This window comes from Callorhinus ursinus, unplaced genomic scaffold (assembly GCF_003265705.2).
Source record: "Callorhinus ursinus isolate GAN/ISIS: 27379988/994484 unplaced genomic scaffold, GSC_fseal_2.0 scaffold26, whole genome shotgun sequence".
Classification (NCBI taxonomy): Eukaryota; Metazoa; Chordata; class Mammalia; order Carnivora; family Otariidae; genus Callorhinus; species Callorhinus ursinus.
In genome coordinates, this window is record NW_027397088.1 from 7,663,597 (window position 1) to 7,678,718 (window position 15,122).

A 15,122-nucleotide genomic window follows, 5' to 3' on the forward strand; every position below is an offset into this window, starting at 1 on the left:
CACTCGCATCAACCTACCCTGAGCTTTCCTTTCTGTGAATTGCTACCTTTAGAATTGTTGACTTCTGTTAAAGGACACAGTTCTCTTGCTGTTTAGATGTACATCTTTTTCTTCAAGCTACGTTGCTAAGTTCCTTGAAGACAGGAATCCTCTTTCGACTTTCTTGCAGGTCTCCCTATTATATTTCTTAGCTTTCCTTTCTGTGGAAAGTTAAGTCATAGATACCCAAAAAAATACAGTTGCTCAAATAATCCATATTGCACAGTTGCCATTTTGCCAAGTATCAGGTCACAAAAAAGGATAAACATCAATCAGTTCATAACTTCTAAATTGTATGAGTGAAAAGATGACCCTCTCCACAAGGCAGTTTGGGAAAAGGAGAATTTTATTCAAAGGGCAAAATTCCGGTGTCTCCTCCCACAATGAAAACGGGATGCCATCAACCGGGAAAATAAGGGAAGTACATATAGCTCTGCCAACAAAGAAGAAAAGTTATCCTTATTGGATTCCAACCACCTGTACTAAACTCCTGCCTTCATTTTTCCTTGATTTAATTTCTTCAACTCTATCGGTTTTATATCATGAATATTTTTGGAAGGCACTTTCCCGCCCTTTGTGAAATGAGACAGTGTTCAACTAACTAAATACTTCCATTTGCACCCACCATGCACTCAAGTCGGGATCTAGAAAATGTTTCCCGCCACCTGGGCTTGAGCTCTGACCAGTCACTTAACTCTAAAGCCAAAACCTGGGACACCTGGGTGGCTCAGACGGTTAAGCGTCTGCCTTCAGCTCAGGTCATGATCCCAGGGTCCTGGGATCGAGCCCCACTTTGGGCTCCTGGCTCAGCAAGGAGCCTGCTTCTCCCTCTCCCTCTGCCTCTCTCCCTGCTCATGCTCTCTCTCTCTCTCTCTGTATCTCTGTGTCTCAGATGAATAAATAAAATCTTTAAAAAAATAAAATAAAGCCAAAACCTTTCAGACCAGTGGGTCTCCAAGTGTGGTCACCAGGCCAGTGACTTCAGCATCACCCGGAAACTTGTTAGAAATGCCCCTTCTCGAACCCTCCTACACTGTTGGTGGGAATGCAAGCTGGTGCAACCACTCTGGAAAACAGTATGGAGGTTCCTCAAAAAGTTGAAAATAGAGCTACCATACGATCCAGCAATTGCACTACTGGGTATTTACCCCAAAGATACAAATGTAGGGATCTGAAGGGGTACGTGCACCCCAATGTTTATAGCAGCAATGTCCACAATAGCCAAACTGTGGAAAGAGCCAAGATGTCCATCGACAGTTGAATGGATAAAGAAGATGTGGTATACATATACAATGGAATATTATGCAGCCATCAAAAGAAATGAAATCTTGCCATTTGCAAGGACATGGATGGAACTGGAGGGTGTTATGCTGAGCGAAGTAAGTCAATCAGAGAAAGACATGTATCATATGACCTCACTGATATGAGGAATTCTTAATCTCAGGAAACAAACTGAGTGTTGCTGGAGTGGTGGGGGGTGGGAGGGATGAGGTGGCTGGGTGATAGGCATTGGGGAGGGTATGTACTATGGTGAGCGCTGTGAATTGTGCAAGACTGTTGAATCACAGATCTATACCTCTGAAACAAATAATGCAATATATGTCAAAAAAAAAAAAGAAGAAGATAGCAGGAAGGGAAGAATGAAGGGGGGGATATCGGAGGGGAGACAAACCATGAGAGACAATGGACTCTGAGAAACAAACTGAGGGTTCTAGAGGGGAGGGGGTGGGAGGGTGGGTTAGCCTGGTGATGGGTATTAAAGAGGGCACCTTCTGCATGGAGCACTGGGTGTTATGCACAATGAATCATGGAATGCTACTCAAAAACTAATGATGTAATGTATGGTGATTAACATAACAATAAAAATATTTTTAAAAATTTGAAATAAAAAAAAAAGAAAGAAAGAAATGCCCCTTCTCAGGCTCTGCCCCCAGATCCGAAATGGAAACTCTGGGGTGGGTCTCAGCACCCAGAGTCTGGTAATGCCAACACTGGAACTGGCTGCTTTAGACATTTGAACTGAACCACAAACACATCCCGCCCCCAGCATGCATGGCCACTTTAGCCGCAACCCTCACGGCTGTATAAAGCAAGGGGGACTTCAGAATTAGACAGAATTGGGTTCAACGCCACCCTCTGACATGCAGGATGACCTTGTGCAAGACTGCTAAGTGTCAGCCTGGGTCTCCGGATCCGGGAAGCCGAAGAACCTCGCGCTGCTCAGCCAGGCTGTTAGAAGAACTCAAAGCAGTACTCAATCAATGATAGCAGGCATTCCTTTTCTATTATAAAATGCCACGGCCTCTTCGTAGCATTATGAAGGCAGTCACCAGCTTTCAATGACACAGGCTGCATTTTTCTTTCCACGAGAACCCGCAAACCATTTCAGCTGACAGAGGAGTCAAACACAAAATTGGGATAAACGTGAAGAAGCACGGAGCGCCTGGTGAAGAAAGTAGAAGACGCTAAAGAGAAAAAAGAAGGAAATGAGAGAAAGTCACAAAGGAGAAGAACAAAAGAGCAAAGGAAACCAGGCAAAGAAGGTGAGGACCAGTAAAGAAGGGGGAAAGTAAACCGGAAGTAGATGGGGGGGTGAGGAGATGGAGCGGGAAGGAGAAGAGAAAAGGAGGTAGAGGAAGGAAAGGAGAGTAAAGCATTCGGGTCCAGCTGGGACTCTGTCTCATTACCCTGTTTCCTCCAAGCTGCTTCTCGGGCTGGAAAGTGGCCTTGTGTCTGGAAAAAGCCAGTAGCGTCCTACATGCATATGTTCCACCTAATTCCTAACAGTGGAGGTCTGTGCTCCCGCAGACGGAGGTGCAGGCTCCTGCAGCTGCCCTGTGGCAGGTCTGCTACGGGACAAATGTCCTGCTACCCAGGCTATAGAGAGCCGGAGGGGTGTGTGGCCCTCCCTGCCCCCTGGGCCCCGGCCACAGCTGGGAGAACGGCTTCTTCCTCTCCCAGTTCAGGGCTGGAGCGCAAAGCATGTCTGGATTCCTGCTATTTCCAGTCTCCTCACATTGCTTCCTCCCCGAGCTTTGCCTCCCTAAGCCAGCTTTGTCTGCATGGGCAAACATCCAATTCTTCTAATGAAAAGAGGAGAGAGGGAGAGATGGAGGGAGAGAGGAGAGGAGAAACAGGAAAACCCCGTCCTTGTTTGCTGTCTAACTCTTTGACTTCCGACACAACCCCACGTGGCAACACGGCATTTCCACAGCGACGCGGATGTTCTTCCACGGCTGTCTTTTTTCCTCTATCTCTCACGTTTGATTCCTTTAGGGAATCGATTCAATCCAAGGCTCTCGGGGGGGCAGATAACTCAGCCTGCCAGGAGAAGGACCGTCATGTCTGGAAATCGCATGAGGAATTAGGAGAAACCACCACTTTGCCTCGCTCGCTATGTAACATAAAACATGTTCGCACTTGGGAAGAGCCAGGTGAGAGAGAGAGAAAAGCCTCTGCAACCCACTCCTTCATTCCTCGCCGTCACCCCCCCACCCCACCCCCAGGGCCGCCTTGCTGCCTAGCCTGCCGTTCAGGCCCCACGGACCCAGAGGTCTCAAACGCGCCTCCTGTCCAGACCCCAGCCCACACCCTGGCCGCCTCCGCTCTGCCAGACAGCGCCACAAAATGATAGGTCTGACTTACCTACCACCTACTGGAGCTTAGAAATTTGTTAGAGAACCGGGAAGAGGGAGAAAAACACAATACAAATAGCACAGCTTCCGTATATACAAAGCCGATGAACAGGGCAAGCCTTCCATGAAAGCAAAATCAGGCTGCATAACTTCATCTGAGGCCTTTAAAGTTACGGCTTTGAAACATTTGCTCACATTTCATTTTGGCAGCAAGAAAAGCTCTAGAAGCACCCTGAGGTTTAAAAATGGCCCAAGCGTTATGGGATGGGATGAGGGGGAATGTTAAGATTGCGGAAGGCGGACTGCACAGAAGCGGTGGTCTTCCACTCACGGGAGAGAAAACTCTCTTTGTAATTTACCACAGTTCAGCAGGGCCCCTCCTTCATGGCCACCACGGATGGTCTGGGGGTCACACCATGAATGAAACTAGAAATCAGTGGATCTTCTGCTCTTCTCCAGAAGCAGAACTCCACCACTAGTGCAATGTGTTGGGGAAACAGACTTTCCAGGCTTCCTGTTTAAATCTGTCCAAGGAATGGTATTTACAAATATACCAGACTGGTATGAGTCACTCGAAATGTTCAGAGCATTTCCAGTTCCTTTTTAAAGGCAAACAAGCACCATCCCTTCAGGAACTGCCATTGGGAAGGGGTGAAGGATCTGTGCCTTAGCTGTCAGGGGATTCCCTCTTCTCTTTACCTGGCCAGCTACACAAGGAATGACTCCCTCGGAAGAGGGAGGAACCCAGCACCTCTCCACCCCAGGTCAGCTCTCCCACACATTCCTCTCTCCAACCTCCTTTCTACCTGCTCCTCAAGAAGGTGACCTCTTGAGCCCAGCCAGGGCCAGCTTCTGGCACGCCGACCACCCCCAACCAAAAGGAGCAGTGATTTTTTTTTTTCCCCTTTAAAAAACAAAGAGCTACTTTTCTATCCCCCTCCCTTAGAGCGGAAAATCCAGAGTTATTAGATAACCCAATGCTGTGCAATGTAAATTATTGACAGTGTCCCCTGGGAGATAGAAAATAAAATGATCCAAAGCCGCCGGAATTCTTCAGTGTTCAAAGGCCAGCTCTGAAATAACAAACTTGGGATGGAACAAACTTGGGATGTTCCCAGATGACTGTACCCAAACACAAGGTGGCCCTGTACCTTACTAGTAAATATCCCCTTCCAGAAGGACTTGGGTGAGCCTTTTCTTGTCAGGGAATTCACAGTTTCTGGGAAGCAGAGAACCCTGTTATGGAAGGTTGGGGATCCAAGGAGCGGTACCCAGGGGTTGCTTTGAGGTCACTCATGTTCTGGGATCCCCATCTTGTTCTATAGCCTTCCTAAGCCACAGAATGACTTGGGAAGGGCTCCAGGCACCAGTTTTTAAATGCTAACAACAATGTCCTTCTGGTGCCCATGTGTACAAAAGCTCATAGCTACATTTCCCTTGAACAAAACCAGGGTTTAAAAGTCATGACTGTAATTATACAAGGTTTTAAATATATATATAAAATAGAGAGGTGCCTGGGTAGTGCTGTCGGTTGAGCATCCGACTCTTGCTTTCGGCTGAAGTTGTGATCTCTGGGTCATGGGATCAAGACCCACATCAGGCTCCACGCTCAGCATGAACTCTGCTTGAGATTCTCTCTCCCTCTCCCTCTGCCCCACCTGCTTGTGCGCTCTCTCTCTCTCTCTCAATTAAATAAATATTTAAATACATGTAAATATATATATAACAGACTTTAATTTTTAGAACAGTTTTAGATTTATAGAAAATGAGAGAAGATTTACAGTACCCCCATCCACCTGACACCAGTTTCTCCCATTATTAACATCTTACATTAGTATGGTACATTTGTTACAATTGATGAACTAATAATACTGATAACATTGTTATGAAGGAAAATCCACACTTTGTTCAGATTTCCTAAGTTTCCCTCAGCTTGTATCCCCCCCCACCCATCGCCCGGATCCCACATTACATCTCATGATCCTGTCTCCTTAGGGTCCTCTTGGCTGTGATGGTTTCTCAGACTTTCCTTTTTTTGATGACCTTGCTGGTTTGGAGGAGTTACTGATTCAGTATTTTGTAGAATGTCCCTTAGTTGTGTATGTCTGATGTTTTTCTCATGATTAGATTGGGATTCTGGTTGGGAGGGAGGAAGAGCACAGAGGTTAAGTGTCATTCTCATTATATACCATCAACATAACTTATCCCTGTTGATGCTGACCTTGACCACCCAGCTGAGGCCATCCCTGTCAGGTTTCTCCACTGACAAGTGACACTTCCTCTTTTCCCATACCCTACTCTTTGGAAGGAGGTTGGCCTTGGACATGTCCTAGAAGGGAGAGCCAGCCTGAGAATGCTAGCTGCCACAGGATTCTGTGTCCCCAGCCACTGTTTTCTCCTCCTACCTCAGGTCGGAGTAGGACTCCCTCCAAACCCCACCTGCACCTCTGGCCACAAAAACCACAGTCCCTGTCACCCTCACTTGCCCAGGGCCTCAAATCACACCTCGGCCCTGCCACAACCAGGCCACACGTGTATCAAGGACCTATAGACCTGAGGTTGGCAGGACTCCACCACTCGCAACAATGAAAAGGCTCCTTAAATTCTAGGAATATCCTTGCAACCCACCCTGGGGAGACTCTGACAATTCACAATCATGTTTTTTTCCCATACCCTACCTACTCTTTGGAAGGAGGTCAGTCCTTACTTGGGTGGTTCTGCATCACCTCCTTGAGGGTAAAGTGTACAAGTATTTTGAATTCTTATGCATGGAGGTTTGTCTATCCTCCCTACTTACTTATTTATTCAATTATTTATTTATATTAGTATGGACTCATGAATATTTACATTATACTTTGGGTTGTAATACAGTACTACTTTTGTATTACTCAAATTGTCCCAGCTTTAGCCATTGAGAGCTCTTTTGCTTGGCTCCTGTACCCCTCTGACATAGTCCCTCATTTTGGTGGGAGATGGAGAAGGGAGGGGGCCTTCCTTACTTTCTGTCATTAGAAGGTACCCTAGGCTCATCTTGTATATTTCTTACCCTGGTTCTCACTTTCCAAGAAGCCCTGGTTCCTTTAATTAGAGAATGGTATTAGAAACCAAGATCGGGGACCTAGGTATACTCACTGATACCAGAGTATCTTTTTTTCCCCCTTTTTTTTGCTTTTAGGCTATAAGAGGATAGCCCGAAGAAATATTTTTGTGACTATCTATGAATACTTCAATATGTAACTATCTATATTGATGTTAAGTAAAACATGATTTTTTACTGACGTCTCCAACTCTAACCTATTAAGAGATAGACACATTTTTGCCTCCTCCCCTGCTGATCTATAAATACCCGCTCCCACAGTAAGAAACCTGGCTCCTACCATCCACCATCATTTTATTTAATGTTCCATTCCAGTATATACGTATATAAGCCTCATATTAGGGGCACCTGGGTGGCTCGGTCGATTAAGTGTTGACTCCTGATTTTGGCTCAGGTCATTATCTCAGGGTCGTGAGATCAAGCCCCGCATCAGGCTCCATGCTGGGCATGAAGCCTGCTTGGGATTCTCTCTCTCCATCTGCCTCTCCTCCACACTGCTCATACTCTCTCTCTCCCTTCCTCTCAAAAAAAAAAAAAATTATTAAAAAAAAGAGAATCATGAACCCACAGCACTATGCGAAACAACATTATCAATTAGCGTGCAGTGCTAAGTACTGTTTCTCTTGCCTTTAGTCTTATAGATTCTGCTCATCCCCAGGATTACTTAGGTCAGCACCTTTCCCCTAACGAGGCTGTTTCATATATTTTTATTACAGTTAGAATCTCTTGGCACAGTCTGAGTCCCTCCCTGGGATCCTCTGACCTTCTGAAAAATTTTTTTCTATTTCCCATACATTGAGGTTCAATCTTTGTGCTGTAAAGTTCTATGGGTTTTGGCGAGTGCATAATGTCATGCACCCACCATTACATAATCATACAGAGTAACTGTACCACCTTAAAAAGTCCCCTGTGCTCAACCTATTCCCCTCCAACTCTCTCCCCTCCAACCACTGATCTTTATGTGTCCATAGGTTTGCCTTCTGCAGAATGTCACATAACTAGAGTTGCACAGTATGTCGTCTTTCATACTGGCTTCTTCTACTTCGCAATATGCATGTGAGTTTCCTCCATGTCTCTTCATGTCTGGTTGTTGTTTAATCAATTCCAGGGGGAAGAAAGTGAGCTGCACAAATCTGTCACTTCACCTGGTTCCCTCATTTCCTACAGATCAGGATTTACATCTCATCCCAGGTAAGACCATCCTGGTCGCACCATCTAAAACTGGAGTCCCCTACCCCTCACTCTGTCCTGGCTTTATGTTTAGCACTTTCTAACACACCTTTACTTTTATTTATTTATCTTGTTTAATGTCTATCTCCATGAGGGCAGGGATTTTTGCTATTTTATTCTTTGCTATATTCCCAGCACCTGAAAAATTGCCTGATACATAAGGAGCCCTCGGTAAATAGTTGATGGGTGGATAAATCTCCTCAAAAAATGTGTATGTAGGGGGGCGCCTGGGTGGCTCAGTCGTTAAGTGTCTGCCTTCGGCTCAGGTCATGATCCCAGGGTCCTGGGATCGAGCCCTGCATCAGGCTCCCTGCTCAGCAGGAAGCCTGCTTCTCCTTCTCCCGCTCCCCCTGCTTGTGTTCCCTCTCTCGCCGTGTCTCTCTCTGTCAAATAAATAAATAAAATCTTAAAAAAAAAAATGTGTATGTAGGTATATGTGCTTGACCCCATGCCATGTATGTCCCTTGACTTTACAGCAAAACAGTAATGGCAAGATGGAGTGAGGGGGTATGAAGAAGTGGTAGATGGTCTCAGCTCTTTCTTCTACCCACGTGCTCACAATGGTGCCTGACATTTCTCCATTAGAGATTAATTTAGCTGAGTGTCTTTTTCCCTGTTAGGTTCTTGGGTTTTCAGTTTAAAATGTTCAAGAAGATACATTTAAATTTTTTTTGAATTCCTGAATGTTTATTGTAATGAGTCAATAATTTAGAGAAACATAAAGAAGAATATTTAATCATCTCCCCCATTTCTCTGTACCCACCCCCTTAGACGTGGGCCACTAGGACCCCAGTTCAAGCCCTCTTCTTTAGAAATCTAAGCCTCACCAATGAAATAGGGGTCTTCAGAGCCAAGGACAATTGTCTACTTGAGAGTCTGTGACTCCTTTTAGACCACATTCCAGGTATCGGGGATACTAGAATTCCCTGCCCAAAAGACCTCAAGCCCTCTCCCAGGACCAGAGTGAGCCTCCCCTGCGGCCTGTTCTTCCAAGGGCCGCCTGGCCCAGGATGGGTGCACTCATAGACTCCAGGAGCAGTTGTGGGGAGTGGGCGGGCTGGGATGCCAACACATATGTGCACAAAGTCTCTTCAGGTGCACAGGGAACTGGAATGAAGAGCTGGGGAGTTGACAAGGCCAAGCTTCCATCTGTCCTCTCTCCTTGGGCCCACCGCCTCTGTGTGTTAAAGTTGGGCTTGCCTCCCCCACTGTAATCCCATCCCCTAAGGTAACAGGGTTAACAGTTTGGTACCTAACCCTCACACCTTTGTCTAGGAGTTCATAAACATATAGAAATATGAACACATATGGAAGGGGTTTTCTTTTTCTTTCTCTACCACTTTTTAATAAAAGTGGTATTCCAATATATAATATAATCTATATCATGGTCACCCCCATCCCCAATTTATAGATCTCATTTATTCTTTTTATTAGCTTCATGACATGCCGTAGTTTGAATGCATATTCCTTTATGATGAGATATGCAGTGTTTCTTTCCCTACCCTACCCCACCTCAAATAAAGCTGAAACAACCTTTATACCTGTAGTCCTACATCCTGGTGCTTTCGTTTTGTACGCTTTAGCTCAGATTCCTAGAAATAGGATTAGTGGTTCAGTCAAAGGCTATAAACATCATTTATTTCATAGATGTTTCCAAACAACTTTGGTAAACATTTACAACAATGCATACCCCCAATGGCAATGGATAAGATGCCCATTTCACCAAACCTCCCAGCTCTGGATGTTATGGATTGCTTCAGATTTTGCAAATTGGATGGGTAAAAACTGACATCTGGTTAATTTTCCTTTTGTTTCCCTGACTAAAGTAAGGGTCAGCATGTTCTCATACACCCGGCCATTTGTATTTCCTCTTTTATAAATCACCTATTATCCTTTGCCCATTTTTCTATTGGGATGTTAGCTTTCTCATATCAAATTGTAAGCACTTATCAAACAGTAAACTTCTGTGGAGGTAAACATCAATTTTTTCTTCTGTCATCTATCTATGTTATGTAAGGTATATTTTTTCATGCAGACATTGCTAATTTTTTGTAGTCAAATCTCTACTTGTTTTTCTTTTTTTAATGATTTCTGAGTTTCCTATCTTATTTAAAAAGGAATCCCTACCCGTCCTCCTAAATTTTGTTCTACTATTTTTATTGTCATGCGCTTCTGCCCTCACTTTGTAATAGAGAGATTACAGGAAACATCCTAATGTTTCTAATTCAGGAAATAAAGGAGCTCTCAGAAAGGGGAGAGTTCCCAAGTTCTGTACCCCAGGTCTTTCTTTCTGCTTCTGCTTACCATTATGGCTTTAAAATGTCCTGTCTTCCAACAACCTCTTCTTAAAAAGTAAGCAACACTGCAGAAATACCATCTGAAGGCCTCATCAGCAAATCAGGCTAGAGTTCGTTAGAGCTTTCCAAGGACAGGCATCTTGGGGAAAAGACAGTGCCAAAAACAAAGAGAAGAAGAAAGGGGATGTGTAAGGGCTCCATTCACTCATACTTTGATCCAAACAACAGAAATAAATAGAGAGCCTCCTCGGCATAAGGCACCGTAGGGGGCCCTGCGAAGGTTTGGGACTCAAGGAACAGCATGATTCCAGTCCTCCAGGGGTTTATTGTTTTGAAAGGGGAAGTAAAATCCATACAGAAGCACTACACTACAAGGCAGAATATACAGGTATAGACATAAGGCACAGAAGGAAGGACATGACTTCTGGCCGGAGCTGGCCCTGCCCAGAAGAGGGGTGCCTGGGCGGGTGCCCGACTTCAACTGATCTTCCAAATCATCTGGGGTGGTCTTAAAAATGATCGAATTTAACAGATTTATTATACTCCGTGGGTGCCACCCCAAACTTCTGGAATCTAAATCCCCTAGTAATTTTGATGATATGCCAGTTGGGAAACTTTTACTTCTGGCTAAATCCTCACCAAAAGAAAGTGTGATGATATCTGTAGGATTCCTTTGAAAATATATATGCACCATCACTTCCCTAGTCTGTCTTTTCAATGACAGCACAGCTAGTCCATAGCAGAGATCTGGCCAGAGAACCAGCAGGTCACCTCGTCCTCCATTGTCATTAGCTTTGGGTGAAGTTAACTGGCTCTGGAGTAGGTCATGTTACCTGAGTCTAAGCCAATCAGCATATCATATGCCCCTTGGAACTATGACTGGTTGGGGGACAGGCTTCTGGTTGGCAATCAGAGACCGTGAGATGCAACAAGACTCTGCCTGGGGATACCAAGCCAAGGGTCCTCATTTTTTTCTGCTGCATTTGAACCCAGGAGCCCCTCACCCTGAGAGCCGTTGGCAGTCACCTTGCAAGAGGAGAACACATGGAAGAGAAAAGAAAAGACCACTGGGTCTAGGTTGTATCCCTTGAGGTTTGAATCAAGTCGCACCTGAAGCCACACCCGATCTACTCTGGACTGCGTGGTGACCCCAGCCAGCATAATTTCCTTTTTGGCTGAAGTCTGTTCAGATCAGGTTTCTTGTCACTTGCCACTGAAAGAATTTCTCACTGATAGGAGGTACAAAGTTCTAAGCTCCTTCGGGTACAAGGAAATCGGGAACCCTTCCTTTTCTTCTAAGGAAGATGTCCTCATAAGACACATGCAGACCACTGGCGACTTGAGTTAATTTGGAAAATTCTTTCAAAAGCCTCTAGAAATGGCAAAGAAAATGGTTTCTTTGTTAGGCCCAAGAAACAGTCTCTTGAGTATGCAATGATTCCATCTCCTCGCTCATTGGGGTGTGTTGAGACTTGACAGTGTGTTAAGATGCTACACTGTAAAAATCGTCCTTACATTATCTAAGCATAAAGAGTTCTACAAAAATCGGGAAGAATTGCACTGGGTTGGGAACTGGGAGGGCCGGTCCTTGATGGCCCCTCCTCAGGGAACATCCTGCAGGTCTGTCACTGTTATCTGAGTGTTTAAGTGAACATCTGCCACACACAACATCTGCTAATAGGGTAGGAGTTTGTTTACTTTTCCCTTTGAGACTTCGAAGCACCAAACTGAGAAGGAACGTTTCACATTTCCACGTCACAAGTGAGGAAAAGAGGAAAGAGAATGAGAAAAATAAGAGGGAGAAAAAAAAACCCTCCAACATAAGTGTCTTGGGAATCATTTCCTGTGTTCTAGTTTCTGACAGAGAGAGACCCTTCCTCTGTGTGCAGACCACCCTCAAAGAGAGTTCACATAAAATGTAGGTGCGGATAAGCATTTTAATCTATGAAAAAGTCTTCTATGAAAACGACTTTCATATTTGTGTTTTAATTTTAGGATTAAGAAGGTTGATGCTTTATAATTCTGGAAAACTCACCTGCCCAGACTTGGTACTTTCTGACAAATAACCTGAGACAAGCCCACACCGTGTTACTGTCTGAACTCTAAAGAATATTCTGAAAGCCCTTAAAGTAGTATCTATACTCTAAGAAAATTACCAGGGAATGTTTATTACTCTCAGACTGATAGTCAATAGCAAATTTTCCTTAAAGCTATTTGTAACAACACATTGTTATTTCCTGACATCCTGAAGGACTCCTACAAGGACCAGTAAGTATCACTGGCGGTCATTCACTGACACCCTAAGGACCTTTGGTATGGAGAATCATATTTTCAGCCTGCTGAACATTTCAAAAGCCTTTACCTCTTCCAAGGGAGCAGGGGAGAAAGGAATTGACATCAGAACCAGAATCTAATGAGAAATTCTGTAAACTCCAAATGTGATCTTTTGTCCATTGGCTCATTCATTCACCAAATATTCATTGAGTTCCTCCTGGGTACCTGCCACAGTCTAGGCACTGGAGATAGAACAGAGAACAGGCCAATTAAGTTTCTGCCTCCAGGGAACTTCTAAATTCTAGAGGAGACTGACAGAAATAAGTGAAGAAAGCATATGTAATATGATAGTATAGAATATAACTTCGGGCCATGATAAATTCTCCCGAGAAACTAAAGCCAGATGGGAGATCGGGATGATGGAGCGTGGTGCAGTTGTACTTGACGGAGGAATCAGAGGAGGAGAAAGAACGAGCAAACCTTGGCGATTTGGGGAAGAGCATCCCAAGTAGAGGAAGGGGCAAAGGCCTGTAACAGGAACAGGTCTGGAGGCTGATGGAACACCTGTTTGGAGGGAGGGGAAAGCAGGAAGCGTACAGAGCCTTACAGGCCACAGAAAGGAGTATGGATTCTATTCTAAACATGACTGGAAGCCACTGAAGGATGTGAGGCAGGGAAGTAAAGTAATCTGGGGAGCCTGTTGGGTTAGCCCCGGCAGGGTGATGTCGCCTGGACTGGGGGTACCAGCTGTGGTCCTTGTTCTCAACTATCTTGCCAGCCCCCAGGAAAAGCCTGGGCACAGTAGACCCTTAGTAAATAGTGGTTGAGGGAATAAATAAAGTCCTGGCCTGAGAGAGCTTACGATTTCCCAGGTGAGTCAAATAAGTGACTATGTTAGCTATGACACAAAATGGGTGGCACCGGGGGCAAACATTTGCTGGAGCCATGAAGAAAGGCCCGGCAGCTGGACGGTGCCGACCTCTCCCCCAGGGCCCAGGGAACAGGCTGGCATGAGCCAGGGAGAGCCGCTGATCTGGTGGGAGGAACATCCAGTGGTACTCAGGCTGGCAGGTTTGCATCCCCTTTATTAAAGGGTTGGGCACTCTGCCCTGCAGGGCCCGCCTAATTCTCCCTGGCTTCCTGCAGGGACACTCAGAAATTCCTTCCCATCCCCTTCTCCGCAGCCTGTGCTTAAGGCAGGGATGGGCCAATCCCCTCCACACCCTTTGTCTATCCATCCGGAAGTACTGAGTCAACAGCCCTTTCCCAGAACCCACCTCAGTTTCTTCCCACACCTGCAGCTTCTACTGTTCCCAGGAATGAGGTGGGGCCGTGCAAAGAGCAAGGTGTCAGGCTGAGGAATCATACAGTAGGCTCTCCAGATAGGTGCCTCTCAGACTGACCATGCATGCAAATCTCTCCGAGAGCCTGGCTGCACAGATCGCTGAGTCCTGAGCCCAGACATTTGGATGGCGAAGGTCTGAGGTAGATGGAGAATTCTCACGGGCTTCTCACGGGCTCCCAGGGACGCGGGTGTGGAGGCTTCCCGGCTCACCCTTTGAGGTGCACTGCTCCATAGGAAGCCAGGATGAGGTTGGCAGGAAAGCGATAATAAATATAGCCACGATTTACTGAGTGCCAGACTCTGGGCTGAGGGCATTATGTGAATAATCTCTTTTAATCCTCACCCAGCCCTGTGAGCTGGCTCCATTATTAAGCCTTTTTAACAGATGAGGCTTGGAAAGAGTAGAGAACTTTCCCAAGGTCTCATGAGCGTACAAGTGAGACTTGCGCTCAACTGTCCAGCTCCAGTGCCCAAACTATTGATAGAAATCTTAGGGGAATAAATGTTGATAGGCTGACTGGGACGTGTTATTAATTGACAACTAGAGAAAAGGTCAAGAAGTAAAAAAAAAAAAAAAAATACACCCATACACCCAAGTGTTTCTCCACAAAGGGAAGGATGTATAGGCAGCTATAACTGGACCCAGCAGAGTCTCAGGAATGCCACAACTTCTGGAACAATCAAGATTAAAAATAGCTGTGACAAAAGGAAAAAGAAAGTATAACACACATTTCCCTCTCTCCTTTGTATTTATCTAACATGTTTATATTGAAGATTAAAATTGCGCCAGATTAAAAATTTTCTTTTACTTCTGTTGTTTTCTCATCCCACCGCACCCAAGGCTCTCTGTGGTATTCTGGGCAAAACACGTAGTAAATAATTGGTCTAAACCCTATGTCTTTGTTTTTTAGCTATGAAGTGTAACAGGTAAGCATCTACTCTGAGTTAACTCGAATTACTACACAACCACACAAGCTAACCAGGAGATCTGTTGAAATGTGATTGAAGAGTTATGAAATGATTTGGTATGAACAGCCTTTCAGGGTTGGACAAGAAAAGAAAATGGTGAACAGCATTCTCCTAGTTGGATAGCATGCACACTGAAAATGAAATTATTTTATGAAATGAAATGAAAACAAAAATACTTTCTTTATAACCAATGCCACTCAAGTAAAAGCAACAATCTGGCATAAATCCATCACAGA

The 15,122-nt window shown here is 45.0% G+C and overlaps 1 long non-coding RNA gene across 3 annotated transcripts in view; it reads right to left on the reverse strand.

Moving 5' to 3' along the window:
* Positions 1-5,391: 5,391 nt before the first annotated feature.
* LOC141370088 (uncharacterized) overlaps positions 5,392-15,122 on the reverse strand; it is a 35,183-nt gene continuing 25,452 nt past the window's right edge. The window contains exons 3-6 of one of the 3 annotated variants that reach the window (XR_012373808.1): positions 12,661-12,814; positions 10,306-10,437; positions 9,543-9,593; positions 5,392-5,810 (exon numbers count right to left, since the gene is read on the reverse strand). This is a non-coding gene — a long non-coding RNA (uncharacterized lncRNA). The remainder of the gene's footprint in view (positions 5,811-9,542; positions 9,594-10,305; positions 10,438-12,660; positions 12,815-15,122) is intronic. The other 2 variants (XR_012373810.1, XR_012373809.1) reach the window with 2 other exon arrangements.